Here is a 27745-nt window from a genome sequence, read left to right on the forward strand (position 1 = left end):
GTACACACTACCAAGTAGGCGCTATTTTTCAGATGTTGCCCTACCGGAGTTACACAGTATTGTTGAAATGCACATCTATGAGCTACTTGCTATGGGTGTCACTGCTATTAGCTTCAGAATTGACATTTGGACCAGTGATGTCAGCCCCATGAGCATGCTGAGTATGACAACACAGTGGGTCGACGAGGATTTCGTACTGAGGAAAGKCGTATTGCATGCTCAAGAATGTGCTGGCTCTCATTCCGCTGCTMCCATTTCAATGGCATTTGAGAACATGTTTGAAACTTGGAAGCATGAACACACTCCTAGAGCCATTCAAACAACTGATTCGAGAAATAAGCTAATCAACTGTGTCATGACGTTGCCCTGTTGGGTGAGGTTTATGACCCCCCCATAAATACATTTCCCCCTTTTCTCTCCACTCTACAGAYTAGACTCTTGGAAAGCCCTTTGTTAACATTGAGAGAGTATGGTAACATCAAAAGGTTGGGGAATAGAACAAGATTTCCCTTTCTCAAGCAGTTGAAAGTGTCAGTTGGTACTTAAAGAATATGATGTCAAATCAGTTGGTGTCTGGGACATTATATCTGATGATAGGACGACATAACTTGTATCTTGGGAAGTCTACACATTCTAGTTATCAGATTCACATGGAATTGTTGTGCAATTTAAATTTTAAATATGAAACTATTTGTGAAAAGATTAAATGTAATTTTAGCTTCAAAATGAGAGAATTGTTTTCATAAGTAAACTATGCTCACTCAGTGGCCACGCCCAAGGAAACAGACATTGGTTYAGAACTATGAAACACGCCCTTCTCTCCCCCAGTACAAAAGCCCGTTGAAGTCAACCATAGTTCCTGATGACGTGAGGACTGGTGTCCATTCATTTAAAGGGCTAATTTCAACTACAACTTAACATTTAGTTCCAGAAATGTTAGGACTTTCGACTAGAACAGCCAGAATACAGTGTGAGCTGATTGTGGCAACTTGGTATGAACTTTGAACGATTATTCACTAAATAAGAAGTGATACCTCCTAGATGTCGAGTTATCAGCTGCAGTTGAAAACGTACGTGGCCTAGGAAAGGACAGACAATCTCCTAATAACGGCATAATAACGGTACTTTAACGTATCTGCTCTATAACACTACAATCAGAAAGATTCTTCAAAGGACAATGGCGATCTCTGCTGGGTAACCCGTCTTCCATCTCGACCCATCTATCGAAGCGCAGCTCAGTGTAAATATATCTTGCATTTTCGTTTTCCGAATAGGTGGTTATTAGAAGGCATAAGATTCTGTATTTACGGTAGCATAGCTTCTCAAGGTCTGATAGAGACCCAATCCCTTTGTCCCTCATTCTTCCCACTCTTTCATTCAAACCCAACCCCCTTCCTTTGTGTAACCAGCCGTCATATCGGGTTAGCACTAGGGGCTTCTCATGACGTGATTAGTAATTGATGTATGATCTTTCCTGTGTATATATGTAATTCTGTGTGATTATTTAGGTATTTAGTAAATAAATAATTAAGCCAATTTGTGTTTTGCTGATTCAACTTATAAGCTAGGGTTCGTGCAGATAACCAAGTACTGAATAAGGTGACGATTAATAATTGACTGCTATTGATAGTAAAGATCTTCAGATCTTTAAGAGAGTGGATTCGGGAGATAACCGATCTATATAAATGAATGCTTCCGCGGTGCCCCAGGTTATTAATGGCTTAATTGTTGCATGGTTTAATTAAATCACGTAATCAATTAAACGTTAGGTAATTGATTTGATAAAATAGCATGTCATATAATTTAAGTCAGAGACACGACAACTGCGTCTGCAGCAGGCGTGATACCCTTTATCATGGCATTGAAATGCCTGCACAACCAAAACAAGTACAACAGCACTGAACGTCACAAAATATAGTAAAGTTATTACAATTGCACTCCGTACTTGTAATCCAAGAATGTGAAAAACGAAATTGTAGATGAACAATTGCACAATAACAAGCAAAGCTAAACATGATAAAACATTTCCCTCAATCCTTGATCACCACGCTGTGCACAGTAGCCTGCAAGAGTCCAGCAGATACAGTAACAGGAGCCCCACACTGACACAGGACCATCACTGATGGCACAGCCCCACCCCCTGACCAGGTCGTGCACAAACAAATCACATTAGAGAAGCTGTCAGTCAAATATGAATCATAGTGTATCCCGGCAGAAATGGCTCTGTGTTATCTCTGGAGCTGGAAAGATAATGCTTCTTTAGCTTTCTACTGGACTTTTACTAACGTTTCGTCACTATGATATTATTTACAGACGAGGAAGGGAATGAAGTAAAGCAGTACTTGCAATTGAAAAATATGTGAATATCAATGACCAACTATTATCTGGGGCTAGATCAGTCACATTACCCTAACGTGGAATATCGCTAAGCGTACACTATGTCGGGAGTTTTTCAGGAAAATAATAAACCAAATGGAGCTAAGAACAGGCAAACCTGGTAAGTCTGCATTCCACCAGACACTGGGAGATGAATTCACCTTTCAGCAGGACAATAACAATAAAACACAAGGCCAAATCTACACTGGATTTGCTTACCAAGAAGACGGTGATTGTTCCTGAGTGGCCAAGATACAGATTTGACTTAAATCTGCTAGAAAATCTATGGCAAGACTTGAATATGGTTGTCTAGCAATGATCAAGAACCAATTTGACAGAGCTTGAAGCATTTTGAAAATAATAAGCAGATAATGGACAATCCAAGTGTGCAAAGCTTTTAGAGACTTAAAGAGAAAGACCCACAGCTGTAATCACTGCCAAAGCTGATTCTAACATGTATGTTAGAATCCTTACAGTGGGAATTCTTGGAGTGCATTCGGAAAGAATTCAGACCCCTTGGCTATTTCCACATTTTGTTACATTACAGCCTTATTTTAAAATGGATTAAATAAATGTTTTTCCTCATCTACACACAATACCCCATAATCACCAAGCAAAAACAGGTTTTTAGACATTTTAGCAAATGTATTCAAAATAAAAAACTGAAATATCTTATTTACATAACTACTCAGACCATTTGCTATGATACTCAAAATTGAGCTCAGGTGCATCCTGAWCCATTAATCATCTTTGAGATGTTTCTACAACTTGATTAAATCCACCTATGGTAAATTCAATTGATTGGAAATTATTTGGAAAGGCACACACCTGTCTATATAAGGTCCCACAGTTGACAGTGCATGTCAGAGCAAAAACCAAGCCATGAGGTTAAAGGAATTGTCAGTAGAGCTCCAAGACAGCATTGTGTCGAGGCACAGATCTGGGGAAGAGTACCAAAACATTTCTGCAGCATTGAAGGTCTTCAACAACACAGTGGCCTCCGTCATTCTTAAAGTTTGGAACCACCAAGACTCTTCCTAGAGATGGCTGCCCGGCTAAACTGAGCAATCAGGGAAGAAGGGCCTTGGTCAGGGAGGTTACTAAGAACACAATGGTCACTCTGAAAGAGTTCATCTGAAGATGGGAGAACCTTCCAGAAGGATAACCATCTCTGCAACACTCCACCAATCAGGCCTTTATGGTAGAGTGGCCAGACGGAAACCACTTCTCAGTAAAAAGGCAAATGACAGCCAGCTTGGAGTTTGTAAAAAGGCACCTAAAGGACTCTCAGACCATGATAAACAAGATTCTCTGGTCTGAGGAAACCAAGATTGAGCTCTTTGGCCTGAATGCCAAGCATCACGTCTGGAGGAAACCAGGCACCGCTGATCACCTAGCCAATACCATCCTTACGGTGAAGCATGGTTGTTGCAGCATCATGCTGTGGGGATGTATTTCAGCGGCAGGGACTGGGAGWCTAGTCAGGATCGAGGGAAAGATGGAGCAAAGTACAGGAGAAATCATTGATGAAAACCTGCTCCAGAGCGCTCAGGATCTCAGACTGGGGCGTAGGTTCACCTTCCAACAGGACAACAACCCTAAGCACACAGCCAAGACAACGCAGGAGTGACTTCGGGACAAGTCTCAGAATGTCCTTGAGTGGCCCAGCCAGAGCCCAAACATGTCTGTAGAGACCTGAAAATAGCTGTGCAGRGAAGCTCCTCATCACAGAGCTTGAGAGGATCTGCAGAGACTAATTGGAGAAACAACCCAAATACAGTTGTGCCAAGATTGTAGTGTCATACCCAAGAAGACTTGAGGCTGTAATCGCTGCCAAAGGAGCATCAACAAAGTACAGAGTAAAGGGTCTGAATACTTATGTAAATGTGATATAAGTTTGCAAAAAAAGAAAGAATATGTATTATGGATGATGAGGACTTTTTTTTTCTTTAATCCATTTTAGAATAAGGCTGTAACCTAACAAAATGTGGAAAAAGTCAAGGGGTTTGAATACTTTCCGAAGGCACTGTGTGTGTGTGTGTGTGTGTGTGTGTGTGTGTGTGTGTGTGTGTGTGTGTGTGTGTTTATATATTATTATATATATTATAATATATATATATTATATATATATATACAGTATATGCACACACAACACACACACAACACAACACACACACACACACACACACACACACACACACACACACACACACACACACACACACACACAACACACACCACCAAACACACACTCTCTCAACCTGATGCGCACTCCATCACTCTCCTTAATTCAAAAAGCCCTTACACAGCCCGGAGGTGTGTTGGGTCATTGCCCTGTTGAAAAAACAAATGATAGTCCCACTAAGCGCAAACCAGATGTGATGGCGTATCGCTGCAGAATGCTGTGGTAGCCATGCTGGTTAAGTGTGCCTTGAATTCTAAACCAATCACAAACAGGTGTCACCAGCAAAGTACCATCACACCTCCTCCATGCTTCACGGTGAAACCACACGTGATGATCATCATCCACCTACTCTGCGTCTCACAAAGACATGGAGGTTGGAACAATCATCTCAAATTTGCACTCATCCGACCAAAGGACAGATTTCCACCAGTCTAATGTCCATTGCTCGCTTCCTATTATTGGAGTCCTTTAGTAATCGTTTCTTTGCAGCAATTCGACATGAAGGCTTGATTCACACAGTCTCCTCTGAACAGTTGATGTTGAGATGTGTCTGTTACTTGAACTTTGTGAAGCATTTATATGGGCTGCATTCTGAGGCTGGTAACTCTAATGAACGTATTCTCTGCAGCAGAGGTAACTCTGGGTCTTCCTTTCCTGTGGCGGTCTCCATGAGAGCCAGTTTCATCATAGCACTTGATGGTTTTTGTGATGGCACTTGAAGAAACTTTCAAAGTTCTTGACATTTCCGGATTGACTGACCTTCATGTCTTAAAGTAATGATGGACTGTCGTTTCTCTTTGCTTATTTGAGCTGTTCTTGCCATAATATGGACTTGGTCTTTTACCAAATAGGGCTATCTTCTGTATACCACCCCTACTTTGTCACAACACAACTAACTGATTGGCTCAAACGCATTAAGGAAAGAATTCCACAAATGTACTTTTAACAAGGCACACCTGTTAATTGAAATGCATTCCAGGTGACTACCCTATGAAGCTGGTTGAGAGAATGCCAAGAGTGTGCAAAGCTGTCATCAAGGCAAAGGGTGGCTACTTTGAAGGATCTCAAATCTAAAATATATTTTGATTGTTTAACACTTTTTTGGTTACTACATGATTCCATGTGTTATTTCCATCATTCTGATGTCTTCACTATTATTAAACAATGTAGAAAATAGTACAATTGAGAAAAACCTTGAATGAGTAGGTTTGTCCAAACTTTTGACTGGTACATATATATATACAGTGGGGAGAACAAGTATTTGATACACTGCCGATTTTGCAGGTTTTCCTACTTACAAAGCATGTAGAGGTCTGTAATTTTTATCATAGTACACTTCAACTGTGAGAGACGGAATCTAAAACAAAATCCAGAAATCACATTGTATGATTTTTAAGTAATAATTTGCATTTTATTGCATGACATAAGTATTTGATCACCTACCAACCAGAAGAATTCCGGCTCTCACAGACCTGTTAGTTTTTCTTTAAGAAGCCCTCCTGTTCTCCAGTCATTACCTGTATTAACTGCACCTGTTTGAACTCGTTACCTGTATAAAAGACACCTGTCCACACACTCAATCAAACAGACTCCAACCTCTCCACAATGGCCAAGACCAGAGAGCTGTGTAAGGACATCAGGGATAAAATTGTAGACCTGCACAGAGCTGGATGGGCTACAGGACAATAGGCAAGCAGCTTGGTGAGAGCAACAACTGTTGGCGCAATTATTAGAAAATGGAAGAAGTTCAAGATGACGGTCAATCACCCTCGGTCTGGGGCTCCATGCAAGATCTCACCTCGTGGATCTTCTGTATATATATATATAATTTTTTTATTTGAAGTTATTTAGCATATGCTCTTGTCCAGAGTGACTTACTTATTAGTGCATTCATCTTAAGATAGCTAGGTGGTACAACCACATATATACTGTATATTTGATATGCTATATATGAGCACATTACCAAGCAGCCAACCTGCTTGCACAAATACCATGCAATTACTGTAAAATACAAACACCATCTTGCCTCAATGAATTTAATTAATTCTACCATTCATTTGTTCATTCATTACAATATCTGAAAAAATATTACAGTAAGAGCATTGGTATCATTAACCTGATTATGGTAACATTGTGTACTATAAATTTACAGTATTATACTGGCAGCAGAGTTGCCAGCAAACAACTGTAATTTTATAATACAGCTGTGTTGCTGTAGTGATTACAGTATGCTACAGTATAATGCTGTATTGTATAATACCACTGTTTTTCTTACTGTAAATAATTTTACAGCATCCCTGCTGTATAGAAAACATACAGTATTTAGTTGGCAACTCTGATGTCAATATAATGCTGTATATTACAGGGAAAGATTTTACAGTGTAAAGTAGACACATGCTATAGGCCAGAATAATTACTCAATTTGCCCATTGACTAAGAGAGAGGACATACGCCAGTCATTAAGATTGTACAGTATGTGTAAGGTCATCGTGTAGCACTCCTCTGTGACTTGATCTTTCATTCATACTTACTTACAAACACACAGCATCAAGTAGTGCATAAGCCATGCATAGCCTACACATAGCAGCCAAAACATTGGTTGGAAAATATTTCAAAATAATGTGACATTTTAAATGCCGGTGTTGGATTACAAATGCATTGTAGGCTTCTTAGTTAATGACATAAGACAATGTTGTATTTTAAGGGAAGTGTCTTGCTAGTTGCTCCACTACGAGGCATCTTTAAGCAGAAAAGTTAAAAAGGCTATTCCACGTACATGTCGATATATTTCTGGGATGCAGGATAGGAAATCAAGCTATAGGTTCACAGAGAACAGCTGATCTTATGGTAAGGTGTTTAACATTCCTTGTCACTAACATCTGTGGTTGTGGTTTCTAGACATACTGAACACGGATGTGTGGGGACGTTTGAGGAGGTTTTTCCAAGTGGATGTGTGGAGATGTGCCTTTGAAATGCTAATGCTAGATACATAGGATAGGATAAAGTAGGATAGGATAAAGTAATAGGATAAAGTAATCCTNCCCCCCCCCCCTTAGAGTTAGATGCACTATTGTAAAGTGGTTGTTCCACTGGACATCATAAGGTGAATGCACCAACTTGTAAGTCTCTCTGGATAAGAGCGTCTGCTAAATGACTTAAATGTAAATATATTCATCACAGATATTGCATTTCATGTCATAAATGACTGATCGATTTAGAGTGTGGATGGAAGAGGAAAGAAAACCTCAACCAATGACTCCAGAGATCCCCACCCTTGAGTTTTAGGGGACCAAAAATTACACTTCTAGGCCACAGCCAAGGCGGGACCAGGAACCGGCAAACATAATCATTACAATTACAACTCAACGTATCCTCCTACAATGTGGGGTCCAACTTTATCAGAACACTTCACATGTTCATCATGCTGAAAAATAAACATTACAGTTATTCAACAATGATGGGAAATACATGGTAACTAGTGTCATAATTATTTTACAATTTAGTAATTTTGCATACGCTCTTACCCAGAGTGCATACATTTTTCGTACTGGTCCCGCGTGCGAATCAAACAACTCTGGCGTTGTAAGTGCCATGCTCTACCAACCGAGCCACACGGGAATCATAAAACAAACTGTACTTTACAGTTTCAGCTACTAGGAGGACATTCAAGAACTACGCAGCACCGTCATCTTTTAAAATGTTTCAAATGAGCTTCTCACAGCTGGGTTTCATGACTGCTTAAGTTAAGTTTTAAAGAAACAGCTCTTTGTGTTAGCTTGCAGACGGGCACAGTAAAGAGAAAAGACACTTCCTTCTCTCCCTCAACATTTACTCACTGTAACCACTTGCATTCCCTATAAATGAACATCCTCTCCACTGAGTCAGATCAGGACACATCAAGTTGTTTAATGATATCTGATGTACAACACACAACAGTCAATCACAACTTGTCGATGTGGTCATCCTGTTGATGACCTTGCTCTCTGTGATGCTGCTATAAACTGTCTATTACAGTGATCTTATAGCAAGGCCCAATGATGATAACAGAGACAGAGGTTTTGTAAGGCAGTGCACTATAACTGACACATCCCAGTCCCACATCCCACAATCCATATAAGGAGCATGGGCAATTCCATTCCCACAGTTTATCATTATGATTACAAGGAAACGTTGTGTGTTTTTTTGGAAAGCCAACCTCCTCCCACAGCTTTCACTACAGGGAAGTGAAAGACCAGGCATAACTCATCAACTTGGTTTGCTCTAGTGTGACTAATGCACTGTAACATGCAAACTCAGGTTGATACTTCATTGTGTCATGTTTCCTCTCCCCCGGGGACAGATTTAGCATATGCACATGCACACAAGTGCATACAAGGTCTCTCTGCCTCTTCTCTCTCTCTCCATTTTACTTTCTCTCACCCCAACATGCCTCTTAGCAGCAGAAGACTTCTTAAGCATCCTACTTCAAGGACACAAGGCAGACTAAATAAAATATGTAACAACATTCTAGAGCCTCTTAACTTCATCATCCCAATTGTAATTACCCAGCTGCTCACAAACAGATGTATGGTAGCAATAAGCTCAGATGCACCCTTCAATCTTAGATTTAGTAGAACACACACCAGGGTGGTTTGCAATTGTCAGTCAATCCATATGGTCTGCAATATATGCCAAATGAGCCAAGTAGGAGCATACTACCAGGGGTTGAAACATAAACCGGGTGGATTGTATCAGCACATGTGGGTATACAGGGCAGTTAACAATAAACTGTACATTTTCTATGAGATTTCATACATTTTTATATAAGCCAGCGACTTTAACACTTCCTGACAATACTATGCAACTCAATCCTTGCAAAGATTTTAATGAACGAAACCCAAAATCTTGCAGCATACTCCAAGCAGAATATGAATAATGAAAGATGGACAATGTAGCCTTTGTTTATTTCCCTGCGATTTGCAAACACAGTGAAGTGAACACGGCTTCCCAGTGTCCTCKCTATTGATGGAATGGTAAACAGTTCACAGCCAATTCCCACTTCAGATTAGCAGGGAAAATGGCTAAATTGACCTCTATCTAGACTAATTCTCCTCAGAGATGGACAATTCATCCATATCCACTCCCTCTCATCTAATCTCTCCCTCCCCTTTTCATCCATCCCATGTCCAACTGCATACCTGATGGGACTGTAAAGGCTGCAGGATTAGATTTTATAGCTGTAATATAATTGTGCTTCTATGGCAACCATTGCCATCTGCCTGAGGAATAATTCAATCTGAATCTTTTCAGCAAACAATGTCAGAGCACGGAAGTGGATCTTGACATTCATATAACAACCCTGGGCAACCATGGGCGTGTTCAGTATGTGTTCTAGTGTATGAACCTAGTGAACAGAAAGAGCAGTGATATCTTTACTCTCAAGATAATAAAAACAAGTGATTCATTCAACTACACATTTATTTAACCTATTCTGTGGTGTCAAATTGGTGCCGATAAACAAAAGGAGATGAAGAGATACTCACGCATTGATTTAGCCAATGGTTCAGCCTTACTGAATGTGGTCACTGGTTACTTGAGTCAAGATGAGGAAGTACATAAGCTTAGTACATAGGTTCAGTCAATGCTAAACCATTTTGAGTGAACTTAAACCAATAGTAACTCAAGATTCTAATAATCTGAACTAGTACTTCTGCTAAATTATTTCAATTAGCCCTTCCTTCCTCTTCCTTGTAAGAGTAGACACAGCATATTGAATGCTGAGGAGATACCAAACCGTTTGGTAAAATGTTTTGTCCAATCAAAAGCATAAAGAGTAATGTTCTTACTCCATGGGAATAGTACATATTTGTAAAGGTCCAAGTTACACACAAAATACACATACAGTATAAACTATGCCATTTGTTTGAAATGTCTGTCTTTAATAACCTCTTTGGGCTATAGGGGCAGTATTGAGTAGCCTGGATAAAATGTGCCCAATTTAAACGGCGCGTACTCAATTCTTGCTCGTACAATATGCATATTATTATTACTATTGGATAGAAAACACTCTCTAGTTTCTAAAACCGTTTGAATTTTGTCTGTGGGTAAAACACAACTCATTTGGCAGCACACTTTCTYACCAGGAAGTGGAAAGTCTGAAATCGATGCTGTGTTCAAGGTTCTGCCTATAAATGGGCATGATACGTATGATTATACGTGCACGTCATACACCTTCCCCTAGATGTCAAGAGGAAGTGAGAGGAGAAATTAGTTGATTATCTTGGTCTGAGATATAATGCATCCTCTTGGAATGACGTGTCCCCCATTTTAGGTTTTCTGGAAGGCGCGTGGAGGGACCTGTTATTGCCTACTGGAAAGCTGTCGTTATGGGCGAATACTATCTCCGGCTTTGATTTTATTTGATACATGTCACAATATCATCGTAAAGTATGTTTTTTCAATATAGTTTTATTAGATTATTGAAATTTTTTGTCTGCATATGTTCAGGAAGGATAGCTTCGCGCCACTTGGCCAGTGTGCTTGCTAATTCAAGAGGGAAAAACGACGTTCTGAATCCAAACAAAGATGGTTCTGGACAAAGGACCCCTTGTACAACATTCTGATGGAAGATCAGCAAAAGTAGGAACCATTTTGTGATGCTATTTCATATATCTGTCGAACTGTGTACTAGTAGCTTTGCGCTCAGGTTTTGGTTATTCCCTTACCATAACTAAGTCTTATGTCGTAATGAAGATATTTTTTAAATTCTAACACTGTGATTGCATTAAGAACTAATGGATCTATCGTTTCCTATACAACATGTATTTTTTTGTAATGTTTATGAATAGCTATTTGGTCAGAATAGGTGAGAGTCTAATAGAAATATCCGCACATTCTGGGAAAAATATGCTACGTTAGCACATTGTATAACCACGGATTTCAGCTCTAAATATGCAAATTTTCGAACAAAACATAAGTGTATGTATAACCTGATGTTATAGGACTGTCATCTGAGGAAGGTTTATGAAGGTTAGTGAAATTTAATATCTTTTGCTGGTTTATTCGCTAACGCTAACGTGCCTATTGCTATCGCTAACGTGCCTTGATGAATGAATGCGGTAGTGTGGTAGGCTATTGTAGTAAGCTAATATTGTGTTTTCGCTGTAAAACACTTAAAAAATCGGAAATATTGGCTGGATTCACAAGATGTTTGTCTTTAATTTGCTGTACACCATCGATTTTTCAGAAAAGTTTTATGATGAGTATTTAGGTAATTCACGTTGGTCTCTATAATTACTCTGGCTGCTTCAGTGCTATTTTTGACGGTAGCTGTGATGGTAGCTGCAATGTAAAACTGATTTATACCTCAAATATGCTCATTTTTCGAACAAAACAAAGATTTATTGAATAACATGTTATAAGACTCATCTGAGGAAGTTGGTTCTAGGTTAGTTTGGTTGGTTTTGTGCATGCTACCTGTGCTGTGAAAAATGTCTGTGCTTTTTTTCTATTTGGAGGTGAGCTAACATAAATATACGTGTTGTTTTTCCTGTAAAACATTTAAAAAATCGGACATGTTGGCTGGATTCACAAGATGTGTATCTTTCATTAGCTGTATTGGACTTGTTAATGTGTGAAAGTTAAATATTTCTAAAAAATATTTTTTGAATTTCGCGCTCTGCCTTTTCAGTGGAATGTGGGAGGAGTTCCGCTAGCGGAACGCCGCGGCTGTAAAGGTTAACTGAATTGCAATTCAGCAAAAGCCAAACCTGCGAAACACTGTTATTGAAGTGATTACCCACTACCCGGAATGTGAATCAGGACATGGAAAAAAGTAATCATGAAATTAATCATCTCCATTTGAGCAACACGTATCTAATCCCATCCCACATATCTCCAGGTCTGGAAAAAAGCCAATATATTATTCATCGACTTCTGGATGAAGCATCTGTTTATCAGTCTAAAATGATCTAGCTTTATTTTGGTCATTTGATCAGGGATAGAAGTGAAGGACATTACAGCACTGATATTGTGAATGAATAACATCTATAATTCATGTGTGAGGATACTGATTAATTTGAATGCTAGGCCTATGTCACATATTGGATCAATTACTGCCAAATGTACCTCAGAGTCTATTTGCTGTTATACAGGCTAATAGGGTTTCTTCACATGGTATATCCTTTCAATGATGTGCCTTTGTTAAGAGGATTTTTAGAAAGGTATGTAAACAAATCACAGCACACATTCAATCAATCCAGTRCCCCAGAAACCTGTCTGAAAGGTTAAATGCAGGCTCCTGTTATGAACATGACAGGAGAATCAATATTACCTAAATGAAGAGCACACATAAATGTATTTATACAATGGGTGGGTCTAAACCTTGGACACTGATTGGTTAAAAGCTATGACGTTGAAATGCCTTGTGTTGCCTCTCACTGTGCAATCCAATGTCTCATCAGCCCAGGCAGGGAAATGATAGACTTGATCTCCACTATAAAAAGCATCTAGACATTATCTCACATTTCTTTAAGACTAACATGTTGTTTTCAACAGCAGAGATTTGTATAAACCTTGCTGTCTATCTCTCCGACATTTGCAACATTGTTTCAATATTCAGTCCCATAGTAATGAACGTGTAGGGTTCGTGATTCGGGCCGAGAGAGAGGCAGGCAGCATTTCTCAGCCAGTCGAAATCATGAATCATCTGGCATAATTTTTATGGATATATACAAAGAAATGTCAATTGAAAAAAGGTCAAACGAAACGAAGTGCAGCTAGTTTGCAGTCTTTCCAGCTTCAGTTTGAAGTTATTGTGTTAGCTGTGTTGTTGGCTAGCTCCCCTAAACAACAGTGTCCTAAAGAGAGCACATGTTCTATGCCAGGCGAAATCGTGCCTCATAAGGTCATTGTTACGGATGTCTCCAAATAAATGTCACTGGCAAACAGCTTAAACAAATACAGCTACTGTTGTTATTCTGTCTGCACTGTTGGACTTGACTGTAAATTAGCCGTAGTTGGCTAGCTACAGTGGTTTGCGAAAGTATTTACCCCCCTTGGTATTTTTCCTATTTTGTTGCCTTACAACCTGGAATGAAAATAGATTTTTGTGAGGTTTGTATCATTTGATTTACACAACATGCCTACTACTCTGAAGATGCTAAACATTCTTTGTGAAACAAACAAGAAATAAGACAAAAAAACAGAACTTGAGCGTGCATAACTATTCACCCCCCCCAAAGTCAATACTTTGTCGAGACACCTTTTGCAGCAATTACAGCTGCAAGTCTCTTGGGGTATGTCTCTATAAGCTTGGCACATCTAGCCACTGGGATTTTTGCCCATTCTTCAAGGCAAAACTGCTCCAGCTCCTTCAAGTTGGATGGGTTCCGCTGGTATACAGCAATCTTTAAGTCATACCACAGATTCTCAATTGGATTGAGGTCTGGGCTTTGACTAGGCCATTCCAAGACATTTAAATGTTTTCCCTTAAACCTCTCGAGTGTTGCTTTAGCAGTATGCTTAGGGTCATTGTCCTGCTGGAAGGTGAACCTCCGTCCCAGGCTCAAATCTCTGGAAGACTGAAACAGGTTTCCCCTCAAGAATTTCCCTGTATTTAGCGCTATCCATCATTCCTTCAATTCTGACCAGTTTCCCAGTCCCTGCCAATGAAAAACATCCCCACAGCATGATGCTGCCACCACCATGCTTCACTGTCGGGATGATGTTCTCGMGGTGATGAGAGGTGTTGGGTTTGCGCCAGACATAGCATTTTCCTTGATGGCCAAAAAGCTAAATTTTAGTCTCATCTGACCAGAGTACCTTCTTCCATATGTTTGGGGAGTCTCCCACATGCCCTTTGGCGAACACAAACGTGTATGCTTATTTTTTCCTTTAAGCAATTGCTTTTTTTCTGGCCACTCTTCCGTAAAGCCCAGCTCTGTGGAGTGTACGGCTTAAAGTGGTCCTATGGATAGATACTCTAATCTCCGCTGTGGAGCTTTGCAGCTCCCTCAGGGTTATCTTTGGTCTCTTTGTTGCCTCTCTGATTAATGCCCTCCTTGCCTGGCCCTCTCTTGGCAGGTTTGTTGTGGTGCCATATTCTTTCCTTTTCTTAATAATGGATTTAATGGTGCTCCATGGGATGTTCAAAGTTTCTGTTATTTTTTTAGAACCCAACCCTTATCTGTGCTTCTCCACAAGTTTGTCCCTGACCTGTTGGGAGAGCTTCTTGGTCTTCATGGTGCCACTTGCTTGGTGGTTCCCCTTGCTTAGTGGTGTTGCAGTCTCTGGGGCCTTTCAGAACAGGTGTGTATATATACTGAGATCATGTGACAGATCATGTGACACTTAGATTGCACACAGGTGGGCTTTATTTAACTAATTATGTGACTTCTGAAGGTAATTGGTTGCACCAGATCTTATTTAGGGGCTTCATTACAAAGGGGGTGAATACAATGCACGCACCACTTTTCTGTTTAAAAAAATAATAATTAAACAAGTAATTTTTTTTACATTTCACATAACCAATTTGGACTATTTTGTATGTCCATTACTTGAAATTCAAATAAAAATCKATTTAAATTATAGGTTGTAATACAACAAAATAGGAAAAACGCCAAGGGGGATGAATACTTTTGCAAGGCACTGTAGCAATAGCAAGCAAGGGATAAGAACGTTGCCAGCCAGTATGGCAATTGGAACATTTAGAATGAACGACTGAGTCATGTTCATATACACAGAACAAAAAGACTGAACGACTGGGTCGGTCTCTGGCAACCGAACCAATGGAATGAACGACCAGCCGGATTGGGTAGCAACCCTACATTTGTGTCGGGACTATATCTTGTGGAAGGATGAAATAGTATATATAAATTCAGCAAAATAAAGTTTTTAATTAAAATATGTCAATCATTATTTTAATATGTTGGTAACCCATTATATAAAAGTGATAATGGCCGAGAAGCCAGGATTTTGAGGATATATTGGCACTGGTTTGCAGGCCTGAGACGAACACCCATGCCAATGTATCCTCCAAACACCGGCTTCTCGGGCGTTATCACTTAAATATACAATGGGTGGGTCTAATCCTGCACGTAGATTGATTAAAACCACATTCTAGCCGGTGCCTATTCCACAAATTACCACTGGCTAAAGCTATTACGTTGAAACGCCTATTTACTCTGTTCCATCTGACTGCGCAATCCACTGTCTACCAGTCCAGCAAGACAATTTATAAAGTTGATCTCCACTGTAAAAAGCATCTAGCCATTATCTCCCATTTCTTTTAGACTAGCCATTGGTTTTCAATAGCAGAGATGTGTATAAACCTTGCTGTCTGTTGCTCTGACATTGGCAACATTGTTTCAATATTGAAATTCGATCTCCAGCTGTCCCATAGTAAAGAACATGTAGGGGTTGGGAGTCGAGACGAGAAATACAGGCAGGCAGCTTTTATCAGCCAGTCAAAATCACGAATCAGCATAGTTTTTATGGATATATACAAAGTCAATAGAAAACAGGTGAAACGAAATGCAGCTAGTTTGCAGTCTTCCCAGCTTCGGTTTGACTTGAGTGGGTTAGCTGTGTTGTTGGCTAGCTCCTATGAAGAGCAGTGTCCTGATGAGAGCACATGTTCTATGCCAGGTGAAATATCGCATCATTAGCTAATTGTTATGAATGTCTCCAAATAAATGTCACTAGAAATAAATGTTTCCAAATAACCATTGCAATAGAACATTTAGAACGAAACGTTTGGGTCACGTCCATAACTATAGAATAAACATACTTAACGACCAGCCTGGCTTGGGTAGCAACCCTAGATTTGTGTCGGGGATATATATTGTGGAAGGATGAAATGGTATGAAAAATTCATAAAAATAACGTTTTTTTAATGACAATATGTCAATCATTATGTTAATATGTTGGTAAACCTTTGTATAAAAGTGATAATGCCCTCGAAGGTGGTGTTTGGAGGATATATTGGCATGGTTTGCCAGCCCTTGTAGAAACCCATGTCAATAGATAAATGTCAATAGATAACATATCTACTGCACCCCTACCAATTACATTATCGAGCAATTTCTTAGATACACAGCTAGAATATCTACTTTTAAAAGATGCACATGTCTCATACAGCATCTATCATTGAAGGTGGTCAAGGGTGAACCACAGTTGTGACATTAGGCAACCTGCTGCTGTATTGGGTAGCCTACAAATAAATATACAATGTGTTCTCTGCTCCTCGCCCCTGCCTGATTCCGTCTAAACCGGGTGGGCTAACCTCAACACCCTGTCCTTAGTGACGGTGTAAGATACTGCTGGTGAATGTGAGCTTCTGAAGGCTCAGAAAAGTGCCATTGAAACAGGTTTAGATCCACAGTTATCAAACGTTATCAATGAATGCATTCGTGAACATTCTTGGTGGTCGCAAGAGGAACGGGTTTGCTCTACGTACTGTGTAGACGTCGCCAACCTCGTATCATGCCAATTTAAGGAACTGCGGTACGCAAAATATTGAATTATTCATGTTGCATTCAAAGCTAGCACACAATATGCCTGCTGCATGGACAATATGAGAATAGATGTTTTGACATCTGCCATATATAAACGCGCTAGGCCTATTCACAGTGCTCGTTGACACGATTTGAATTGTAAAACATGATTGGTTGGGTAGGCTATATCGGATACGTCTACATTAGAGAGCTATCTCAGAACTGTTTTTTTTTTTTTTGTTCACTAGGCTCAGGCTGCTAGGCTCAGGCTGGCATACGAATAGAAGTGGCATCATCAAAGCAGATACATTCTTACCGTAGATATGTAGGAAATGTGATCTCGCAGCGTCTTGAGGAATTATATGGTTTATTGGCTGAGAAAAAAGCTCAGTATTTTTATTCGCTGGTGTTAATGAGAAGTGGATATGAAAATGAAGACTATCTTCCATGCCGCAAACCTCTTAGGAAAAGATTAATCTTGCTGCCCGGCCGATGATGCCGTAGTACAAAAGTCGCTATGAGCGAAGTAGGCCTGGTCCGTCCCACGGGGCGCATAGGCTACATGAATCTACACCAGGCAGGTAGGAGTGAGCATCACAGCAGAGCGGCGCATCATCTACATCCCTCAATTCGTAATGATGATAGCTGCTGGACGTTCCATGATAATAATTTTCTCTATGATTCTGTTTTTCCTGTAAACACGCCTACGTATTGAAATTAAAGTGACATCGCACAAGTAGGCTACTAGCATAAGTGTAATAGGCCTAATATATATAATAAACAGGCGCGTGGCACATAGCACATGAAGTGAAGAGAATTAAAGTCAGATGATTTTCTCGTAGCCTAAATATGTCGTTTTTGTTTTATGTTTAGGCCTTTCTAAGGTGTTTAGCCTACAATGACTAATTCCTGAACATAGGCTACACACTTAATTATTAGCCTACACCGTTTTATTTAAAGGTTGATTAACGTTGTTATCTTGTTCGAGAATCACACAATAACTACGGTAGGCTATCAACAGAGCCATCTGCTGGTAAGAGAGAGCAAACATAGCCTACAACACACACAAACAATGGATAGCCAACAGTGTGTCTGGGCCTASGGAGGCGAAAAGTGATGGTTATTCTGGCTCTTTTCAGTGAGCCGGCTCTTTTGGCTCCCAAACGGCTCTTTAAAAAAATATGTTTTATATTGTTTCAAGGCAGTTTGCGATAGTTTGACTATGATTGGTGTTTAACTATTCTAATTCAATTATTAAATTAAATCATACTTAACCACAATGTATTTAAAAATGCATTGGTTTGTTATGAAAAAGAATGCTATTAAACATTTGCATTTAAAGTATAACTTTTTAATGTATATAAACAAAGTGCATATAAATCTAACCATTCAAAACTAATACAATCTGAACAGCATAATAGAGTATTGCACCATATCAGAAAAAATAATTGCAAAACTGCAGCATCCCACTTAAAACATTAAACTGGTCCCTCTTTTCTCTCCTTTATTGCCATGTTATAACCAGCAGCACACAGCAATGCTGACCATATTTTGCTTTTATGAGAGATTTGCATTCAGAAATGCAAGCTGCCTCACTTTCGAGGGGCTGATGCGGTTTCTTCTCTCAGTAATTATTTGTTCTGTTTTCGAGAAGACCCTCTCAGAGGGAACAGATGTGGCCACTATGCAGAGTCTCCCTGTAATGACTTTAGTAAGCCGTGGGTAGACAGAGGCCTTGTTCTTCCACCAGCTCAGAGGATCTGCAGATCTTTGGAGGAGGGGCTCCTCCTAATAGGATCGGACCTCCATTATGGCATCTGCTGAGGGATTCTTTCGTGCTGCATCCCCAGTTACTCTCTCGTCAAACAGCATCCAAACAGCAGACGTTTGTGGCACTACTGGTGGTGCTTCTGCTCCATCTGATCTCTCTTCTTCCTGTTGCCCTGGTGCCTGAGCCAGCTGACTGCTGGGGCTGTCCCTRCCTGCTGCTGAGGTTATTCTTTGAAGAGCCTCATCAATCGCTCTGGCATCACTGAAGGCTAACTTCCTAAACCTGGTGTCAAGTGCAGCGGTTTCTGATAGCACGTGATTATGTTCCATTCTGTGGAACTTTCTGTCCATTGATGAACATAGGGTCTCCATCAACTCTATCACATGTCCTGTGGTTACATTTGCTTCTCTCTGGCAGCTAGCTGTGATTCGCTGCAGAACCTTACACAGGAGTACCATTTTTGAGGCTGTCACATAACTGAAAATAGAGAACAGTAACTTATTAGTTCAGGTTCATGTTTTGTCTACTGATACTACATTCTCATCTACTGCTCATATACATATATAATACTGGATTAAATAATGATGTAGTAATAACTGCTTACTGTACCTCTCTCCACTGATCTCCACAGTGACCTGCTCAAAGGGTTCCAGGACTCTGCACACCTCCTCCACCACCTCCCATTCCTCTTGGGTCAGAGCATCAACAGGTGCATTGACAATGGCCAGGGTAGAGATAAATGGCATCATTTGACTCAAGAAACCACTTCAACATATAAAATATTGAATTCCACCTTGTAGTGCAGTCTTGTTTAGGCCTCAGCTCAGGCATCCCCATCTGGCGTTGTGTAGACTTTAGTTTTTCAGCACCTACTGTGCTCCTGTGGAAGTATTCCACAGCTGCTTTCACTTTGTCCACAGTGGGCTTCATCACCTTCAGAGCATCTCTTACAATCAGGTTGATTGTGTGGGCAAGACATGGATGACGGGTCCATTTAAAAATGTTCATGGCTTTGGTTATGTTAGCTGCATTGCCGCTAACACAACAGACCACTTTTCCATCTACTTGCCATTCTCTGGCCACTCTCAACAGTTCCTCTGCCAGGTTCTCTGAGGTGTGTTTGTCACTGAACTCAAAGCAGTCTAGAAGACAGTTAGACATCGAAATGTAAGAAGTAGTTACTCTTGATGACCAGCAGTCAGTGGTAAGGCAAACTGCWGTAGCTTTTTGGACTCTTTCCCACACTGAAGCCTTTGTGCTCTCATACAGTTGTGGAATAAGTGATTTTGAAAGGTTTTTCCTGCTTGGAATTGTGTACATTGGATTTAGACTATTGCCATAATTTCTAAAACCTCTGACCTCCACGATCGAAAATGACTGAAAATTGGTGGCAATCGTTTTAGCCAATGCAATATCAATTTGGCCTTGTTTTGCTACAGACATAGACTTTGGCATAAACTCGTCCATAGAAGACTGCGTTGCTGTGGGTCGCGGAGTAGGCCTGACCGAGTGGATACGCTGGCTCCACCACTATCCCTAGCAGGCCCGCTAGTTTCTCGAAGCGCCGCTACAGCTAGCTTCATAGTTGGGTGCACAGTTTGCATATGCCGGTGTAGATTGTGCGTAGAACTGGCTTTATATGAGATTTTGTTTTGGCAAATTTTACACTGTGCTCTAACATTGTCTACATTATGAAAATGCATCCAAATGCTACTGTGCTTCCGACTCATTTTCCAGCTGTTGTTTTCACAGCTGTCCTTCCTCTCTCTCCTCGGCTGCTAAGTGTGTGATTGTGAGTGAGTTGGCTCGGCCCTCCCTCACGCATCTTTGGTTCATTGGTTGACACTGCGTGTCTGATTGACAGGAACAACAGGTGAGGCTGTTAGTCTGAGCAGACAGTCAGAATGAATGTGTATGTGCTTGAGCATTTAGGCCTATATTATTATTTTATTTATTTTTTTGTTCTTTGAATTAGTTAATTCTATTCATTTCAATATTTTGATTATTCAAATGTTATTTTTTAAATAGATTCGGCTCTTCTGATATGCGAGCCGGATCCCAACGTTTACCTACAAGAGCCAGCTCTTAGAGCCAACTCGTTRGCGAACGACCCATCACTAGAGATGATACCTACTGTAGGTCGGCAGCACAGGTTGCAAGATGATTTCCAATTGGTGCCGGATTTATTGAATAACGGGTTAGGGAGCTATCATTGGCGACAGCATTCATGTGCTCAAGACCAAGGAGAAATTAAGAAAAAAAGGAGCAAAATATATTGGCCCACACTTGACATGGCTAACGTAGCAACACACAGCAGCACACACATTTACATTCTCCTTCTTCTCATCCCAAAGACTGAAACCAACCGATTCCAAATACCCTCTGTGTCAGGAAGCTCACTCTAGTGGAATATAGGCCTACTATTGCCATATGTAAACAGGTTGCATCAGGTAAGTAGATTTTAGGGCAGTGTTAATTTAGTCAACAAAAATAGCACAGTTGGGACCAAGTCACTATTATTCGAGTAACAAACAAGTCTCAATGCAAATGAATTACTTAAAAATCATACAATGTGGTTTACTGGATTTTGTTTTAGATTCCGTCTCTCACAGTTGAAGTGTACCTATGGTAAAAATTACAGACCTCTACATGCTTTGTAAGTAGGAAAACCTGCAAAATCGTCAGTGTTTCAAATACTTGTTCTCCCCACTGTATATATTTCACTGCATGTCTAAAGATAGCTGTAACATCGCACTACCTTCAATAATTATGAATTAATTACGATATGTGTGAGTAATAAAAAAGCTACAGACTGTTCATGCTTTCCATCCAATCCTGCAACCTCCACTGCAGACTATGTAACCATACCAAAATTTGAGTGTTACGGATGTACTTTTACTGTTACGTGTAGTTTATGAGACCAGGCTGAATTATAACCCACCCAAACTATGTCTATATGAAATAAGAAAATGATCAATGTTGTGGCAAAGATGCGTCCATAGCAGATTTCTAAACGGTACTTTATATGTATAATATTAAGGTTCCGGTAGGTACGCTACTCTGTTTTTGCCAGGCAATACCGGAGAAAATTAAACAAGGGCTTTCTGGTCACAAATATGGATGTGTGTGCCGCCTTTGTGGCCAACGGTGAAGACACACAACTTTTTGGTTCTGAAGCACAGATTATATGTTTTTTAAACAATATTCTGGTGCAACGCCGTAGGCCTGTGTTAATGACCAGATAGAATAAGCAAAGATATAAATATAAAATACAAATGGAAGGCTAAAGTGCCTTCAGAAAATATTCATACACTTTGACTTATTCTACATTTTGTTGTGTTAAAGCCTGAATTCAAAATTGATTAAAAAATATATATTCTCACCCATCTACACACAATACCCCATAATTTTTATTTTACCTTTATTTAACTAGGCAAGTCAGTTAAGAACAAATTCTTATTTTCAATGACGGCCTAGGAACAGTGTGTTAACTGCCTTGTTCAGGGGCAGAACAACATATTTTTACCTTGTCAGCTCAGGGATTCAATCTTGCAACCTTTCGGTTACTAGTCCAACGCTCTAACCACTAGGCTACCATATTTTTTGAAATTTTTGCTAATTTATTGAGAATGAAATACAGAAATATCAAATTTACCTAAGTATTAACACCCCTGAGTCAATACATTGTGGAAGCACCTTCAGCAGCGATTACAGCTGTGAGCAGTGGACATTTTAGCATGTAAATCTTGGTGGGGCAAAAAAAATAAAAAGTGGGATGCATGCCAGCAAAGCCACTACACAACACAACATTAAACAATACATTAATTTCACTATAACGGTGACAGACGATGCCCACAAGCTGTTAGGGCCTACATAAAGCTGTCCCAACAGCAGAGTCGCAAACAGCAGTCCCAACACCTTACCACTGCAACACCTGGCTATCAGCGGAGCCTTGTCAGGCAGCAAAACAGTTAAATCAATACCTTTTAAAAAACATAACTGATATGGCTGACTTGCTTAAACAAATGTGGTTTCTACTGACAATTGAGATGTACAAACTGTGGCATAAAGTGACGACAAGCGAGAGGCAATCTGTAATTTCGATTAAGACATTAATGAGAGAGCTAGGATGGACGTAGTCAATATAATATTTGTTCAGCACTTTTGAAATGTACAGCAACAGAAATCAGAACATGGGCCGTTCTTACAGTGTGCTCCCTGTACACCAAGTCAGAACCGTAGCATAAATAAAGGGGGCATATAAGCAGATAATGAACGCTCTTACAATATTCAATGATTATATTTCTCAAAAACAGGTTATAGGCTACTTGTGCACCACCAAGTCAGAACAGTAGGTGAAATTAAGAGGTGAAAATAGACCAAATTATTAGGGTGAGGCACATGGGCTACTAACAGCTTACTACACAACATAAACTTAGTATTACTTTCTTAGCTACAGTATACATATCTCCCTGGCATATTACATCATTTATATAGCAGCATACAGGCATTTTTGGACTCACCTTGTTGTGCTATGTTCACTTGAACAGGAAGGTGGCGCGGTGGGCCTTCATGGGCAAATTGTGTCATTAAACTTTGTCATCAAAGTGTAGCATTCTCTGGATTTATGGTGCTTTCAAGACAACTGGGAACTCAGGGAAAAAAAGGTTGAATCATGAGGATGTCAGTGATTTTCAGGTCGTAGCTCTAGAAAGAGGCCAGAGTTCATTTGGATGAAAGTTCAAAACGTATTTTCCCAGTCGTAGCTCGTTTTCTCCTGAGACCCCAGTTGTCTTGAACTCACTAAAGTCAGATTTTGCAGTTCTGAGTTAACAGTTGTTTTGAGCAAGGCACAAATCATGCTTCATTGACAGCATGGCCAATGTTGAATGTTTATAATTTTAAACTAGAAAAAAGAGTAAGGCCAGGCACCATAGGCTAATATTGTAATTTACCAGTTGAAAGTATAAATAAAATATATTATTGTATTACAAGTTTTATTTATTTTAAAATTAAAATATGCAAATGATGCTAACCCTCCTTAAATATGAGCTAATTTCCATATTACTAGAATCCGTTTTTCAACACAATGCCACAAGGCAGAATTGTTTATCTTTTTTTATTGTGATAAGACACTCAATGGTCAGACTTTTACAGATTATTTTATCAAAATGTTGTCATTTCATGGAATTATTTAAACACTATTCACATGTATGACGGATGCATATTGTGCATATATTTACACATAAAATGACACTTAAAATCAAAACGACACAAGATATAAAAAAAAGCCTCTGTAAAAGTCTGACAATAAGACCTAAGAACCTGTGTGTGGAATAATGTGAATGTACGTCTACGTCCTTTGAAGACTGAGAAAAATAAATTGGCGCACGGGGAACATGTCATTTTGAGAAAATTGCCGATAAAGATAAGCTAATGCAATTAAAATGTACTTTCCATAATTTGTCACATTAATTCAACTCTTATTCATATAAACTGACAAATAAACATAAAATATACCTTTTACAAATACATTTGCACGTTTAATACATTTGTTTCAAGCAATAGAGCATATGCTTTGAATATTGGTCTGTTGCGCAAATATGCAGTTTTGGGCAAATTCTCATATCACTTTGCTCAATTTGTCACATACAAAGACTTTGTATGGCTGTTGAAATGTGCAGAACATTAATCAGCAATTCCTGCCCCATATGTAAGGCCCTCTTTGAGTTGCTGGTGCCGCTTTACTTTCTTGACCGTGTCAAGGGACCTGCGCCTACGCTTGGCACACTACGTACATTGAAGCAACATCAGCTCTCTCAACTCACAGAATCCCTGGTTGGTGGAGTCTATGGTCATTTTCAGTCCAGTGTTTAGATACTTAGGGCAAATCAAATCATGTACAATTTGTTTTATTTGTGACATGTGGAATAAAAGCCTATGTCTGCTGTCTGGTTCATCGCTGCTAGTTGTCATCTTGATCTCAACTAATTTGTGTCTTGACGCGCTGCTGCGGGCTGCTCTACCTATATTGCCACTGCCTCGATCGGACGATCAGGCAATTTTTTTTCTTTCATTCACTGCTTTTCTCGCATTGGCTAACTGAGATCGCCTATTTTTAATCACATACTGTAGGTATATTCTTCGAGATGTTCTCATTTTGTCACTCTTTACGTGGTATCTTCGCGGGAGATATTTTCAAATGCGGAAGTAATGCACGGCAGTCGAGGCATTTTAACCAATCAGGTTGCCGGAAAGGGCCTTTTAATGTCAGTAACCAATCGGATGTCAGGATATTACTAATCTTTCAGCACGAAGCCCTACGCCTACAAAGGATATAACCATGTATGGACTAGCTAATGATATGCTCCGGAAAACAATCGTTTGAATGATGTATGATTCAACATGGAGTTTAAAAAATAGCGGTTGTAGTGAGGTGCGTACTGGCGGTAGGGAAGTCAGGCGCAGGAGAGCGAAAACTGATTTACAACGGTGTCGTTAAATATCCATAAACCACCGTCAACAGAACAATACAATAAATGGGTCAAACAAAACCCGGTAAATACTAGATTCAACATGCATAAGCACTACAAGAAACAATTACCGAGGAGGACATGGGGGGGAACAGAGGGTTAAATACACAACATGTAATTGATGGAATTGGAACCAGGTGTGATGGAAGACAAGACAAAACCAATGGAAAATGAAAAGTGGATCAGCGATGGCTAGAAGGTGGGTGACTTCGACCGCCGAACGCCACCCGAACAAGGAGGGTGACCAACTTCGGCGGAAGTCGTGACAGCGGTTGAAGTCCTACATGAAACATGCTATCAAGAACGACATTTATGGTAGGTGTGGTTGACAGAGTTGGGATAAAATGATACAAAAAGTATTTACATACATTATTGACGATTTATTTGTACATTTTATAAAAGTATAGTTGCAAAATATCCCAAAATCTGAAAATTGACAAGTGGAAGCAAAATAWTTTTTTTTGCCTGTGGTGCCTGGCCTTAATCTTAAACTTTGGACCTTTGCAATGCTTGCAGTTAGACACACTGATTCCTTCCAAACCACGCATTGTTGAATTTGCAATTTCCAACTTGTTGTGTAATGTTTATGTCCAACGGGCGATGAGCACCAATACGTTTTATCTATAATGTATACTTATTATTTATCTTCATATGACAAGGATTAAAAAGGATTTGCCAGCAGATTGTCGACTTGATTCATGATGATGACTGCGAGCTAAGATTTTGAAAGTATGATGTTGACATGATCAGTCCAATCAAAGCTACTGTAGATATAATGTGATTTGACGTAGTGTCCCCATGAGTGACAGAACCTTGAGCCAATCACAATGCAACGCTCAGTATTTTCTGCTGACTTGCTCCACCACCACAGAAAGTCAGAGCTAGACTGAAACAGCTGCATTTTGGAGCTGTTTTACTCAAGAAAAAAAAAAAAAGAGACCATGTTTGTATGCAGCTTTATTAACTCAATTATATATATTTTTTACATTGTTTGCAAACTGATATGTGACACGTATTATTGCCAAAATAGCATGCAAAACAGGAAAGCCCCCCCAAACATGTGGGCCTCAAAAGCCCCACCTGTTTTGAATGACGGGTAGCCACTGGCTAGAAAGGATATGGCTGAGACATGATGTTGCCAAATCACAATCTGCTCAGACGAGTAGAGAACTAAGTTTGCAAAATCAATGCAACATGTAATCAACTAAACATTAGTTTATACACACGTTGCAGAACAACCAACACAATGTTTTCAGTGTGGGGCATAACGTGTAGCCTACACACTTTAATAGTTAATAGCAACGTGAAAGAGCTTGTATGTAGGGAAACGGAGCTGTACAGTCACATGATGATGGTCGTTTTATGATAAAAACGTTTATCACACACGCGCACATACACTTTATTTATGTAGGCTACGTATCACAGGCAGACCCGGTGTGGTGAGAACTCGATCAGTTTGAATAAGGCGATTTAATCACTTATTTCAAAGAGCACTCCATAATCCACGGACCAGTGGGCAGAGCTAGGCATGTTGGACTGGGGCACGTTTTCATACAAAGAAAAAAACTAATTTTACGATGGGTCCGCGGTGATTCTGTGTAGCCTAATTATGCTAATATATTTGAGACCATTGTATTGCTGTTCATTTCTTCTTTGACTTAATAAGTAAAATATCTTTGGGTAGTAAACATGGAAACAACAACGAGTCCCAGACAGTTCACAATAGAACATACCAAAGGGGGGCATCGTTTACTTGGCTAAATCAATTATTGGGATCATCTGGTTACCACCAGTGTTTGGAATATATTGATTGAGTTAACAAAACAGTCCAGGGACCCCTTTTCACGCAGATATTTATTTGTCAAAGGTCCACAGTGGGTCTGTGTAAACTATGCGATTATATTGGAGACTGGTTTATAGCAGTGAATGTCATCTACTGTTATAGTATTTCTAAGTAGCAGCCATATCAGCCAGGGAAACTAATTATTCTCACTTTGATAGACCATTCAGATTTGTCTGCCTGACTTTTGTCGGTCTTTAACTGAATTGTTAGGATTTTCTTATGATCAAACAAAATGACTTATTTTTTCTCAAATAGATGTATAATTTAATTGTGTTTTCTTTTAAAAGACGGGCCTGGCTGAGAATAGAACATTCAGTTTTCTGCCTGAGTGTGGCGCTATTTACCGCAATTTTCTGGATTATCTTGTGACCAGAACAAAACGATTTATGTTAATAAAACTAGAGATTGAAAAAAATGGTGTTTCTTTATTAAAAATATGGGCCTGGCTGACATGGGTGTTTCTCCACCTTACTTTCATTGTGGTCATCCATGGTTGTTTGTTATTTAACAGGTAACAAGAAAGGAAAACAAAATAATTGAAATAAATGGTATTTCTTTGAAAAG

The 27745-nt window shown here is 39.6% G+C and overlaps 1 protein-coding gene across 1 annotated transcript in view; it reads right to left on the reverse strand.

Annotated features, from left to right (window-relative positions):
* The window catches only part of LOC111977320 (receptor-type tyrosine-protein phosphatase epsilon-like), a 69224-nt gene extending 51481 nt beyond the window's left edge, over positions 1 to 17743 (reverse strand). The window contains exon 1 of the mRNA XM_024006697.2: positions 17351 to 17743. The gene's annotated coding sequence lies outside the window, so the exon portion shown is untranslated. The remainder of the gene's footprint in view (positions 1 to 17350) is intronic.
* Between the last annotated feature and the right edge of the window lie 10002 nt (positions 17744 to 27745).

This window comes from Salvelinus sp. IW2-2015, linkage group LG18 (assembly GCF_002910315.2).
Source record: "Salvelinus sp. IW2-2015 linkage group LG18, ASM291031v2, whole genome shotgun sequence".
Taxonomy (NCBI): domain Eukaryota; kingdom Metazoa; phylum Chordata; class Actinopteri; order Salmoniformes; family Salmonidae; genus Salvelinus; species Salvelinus sp. IW2-2015.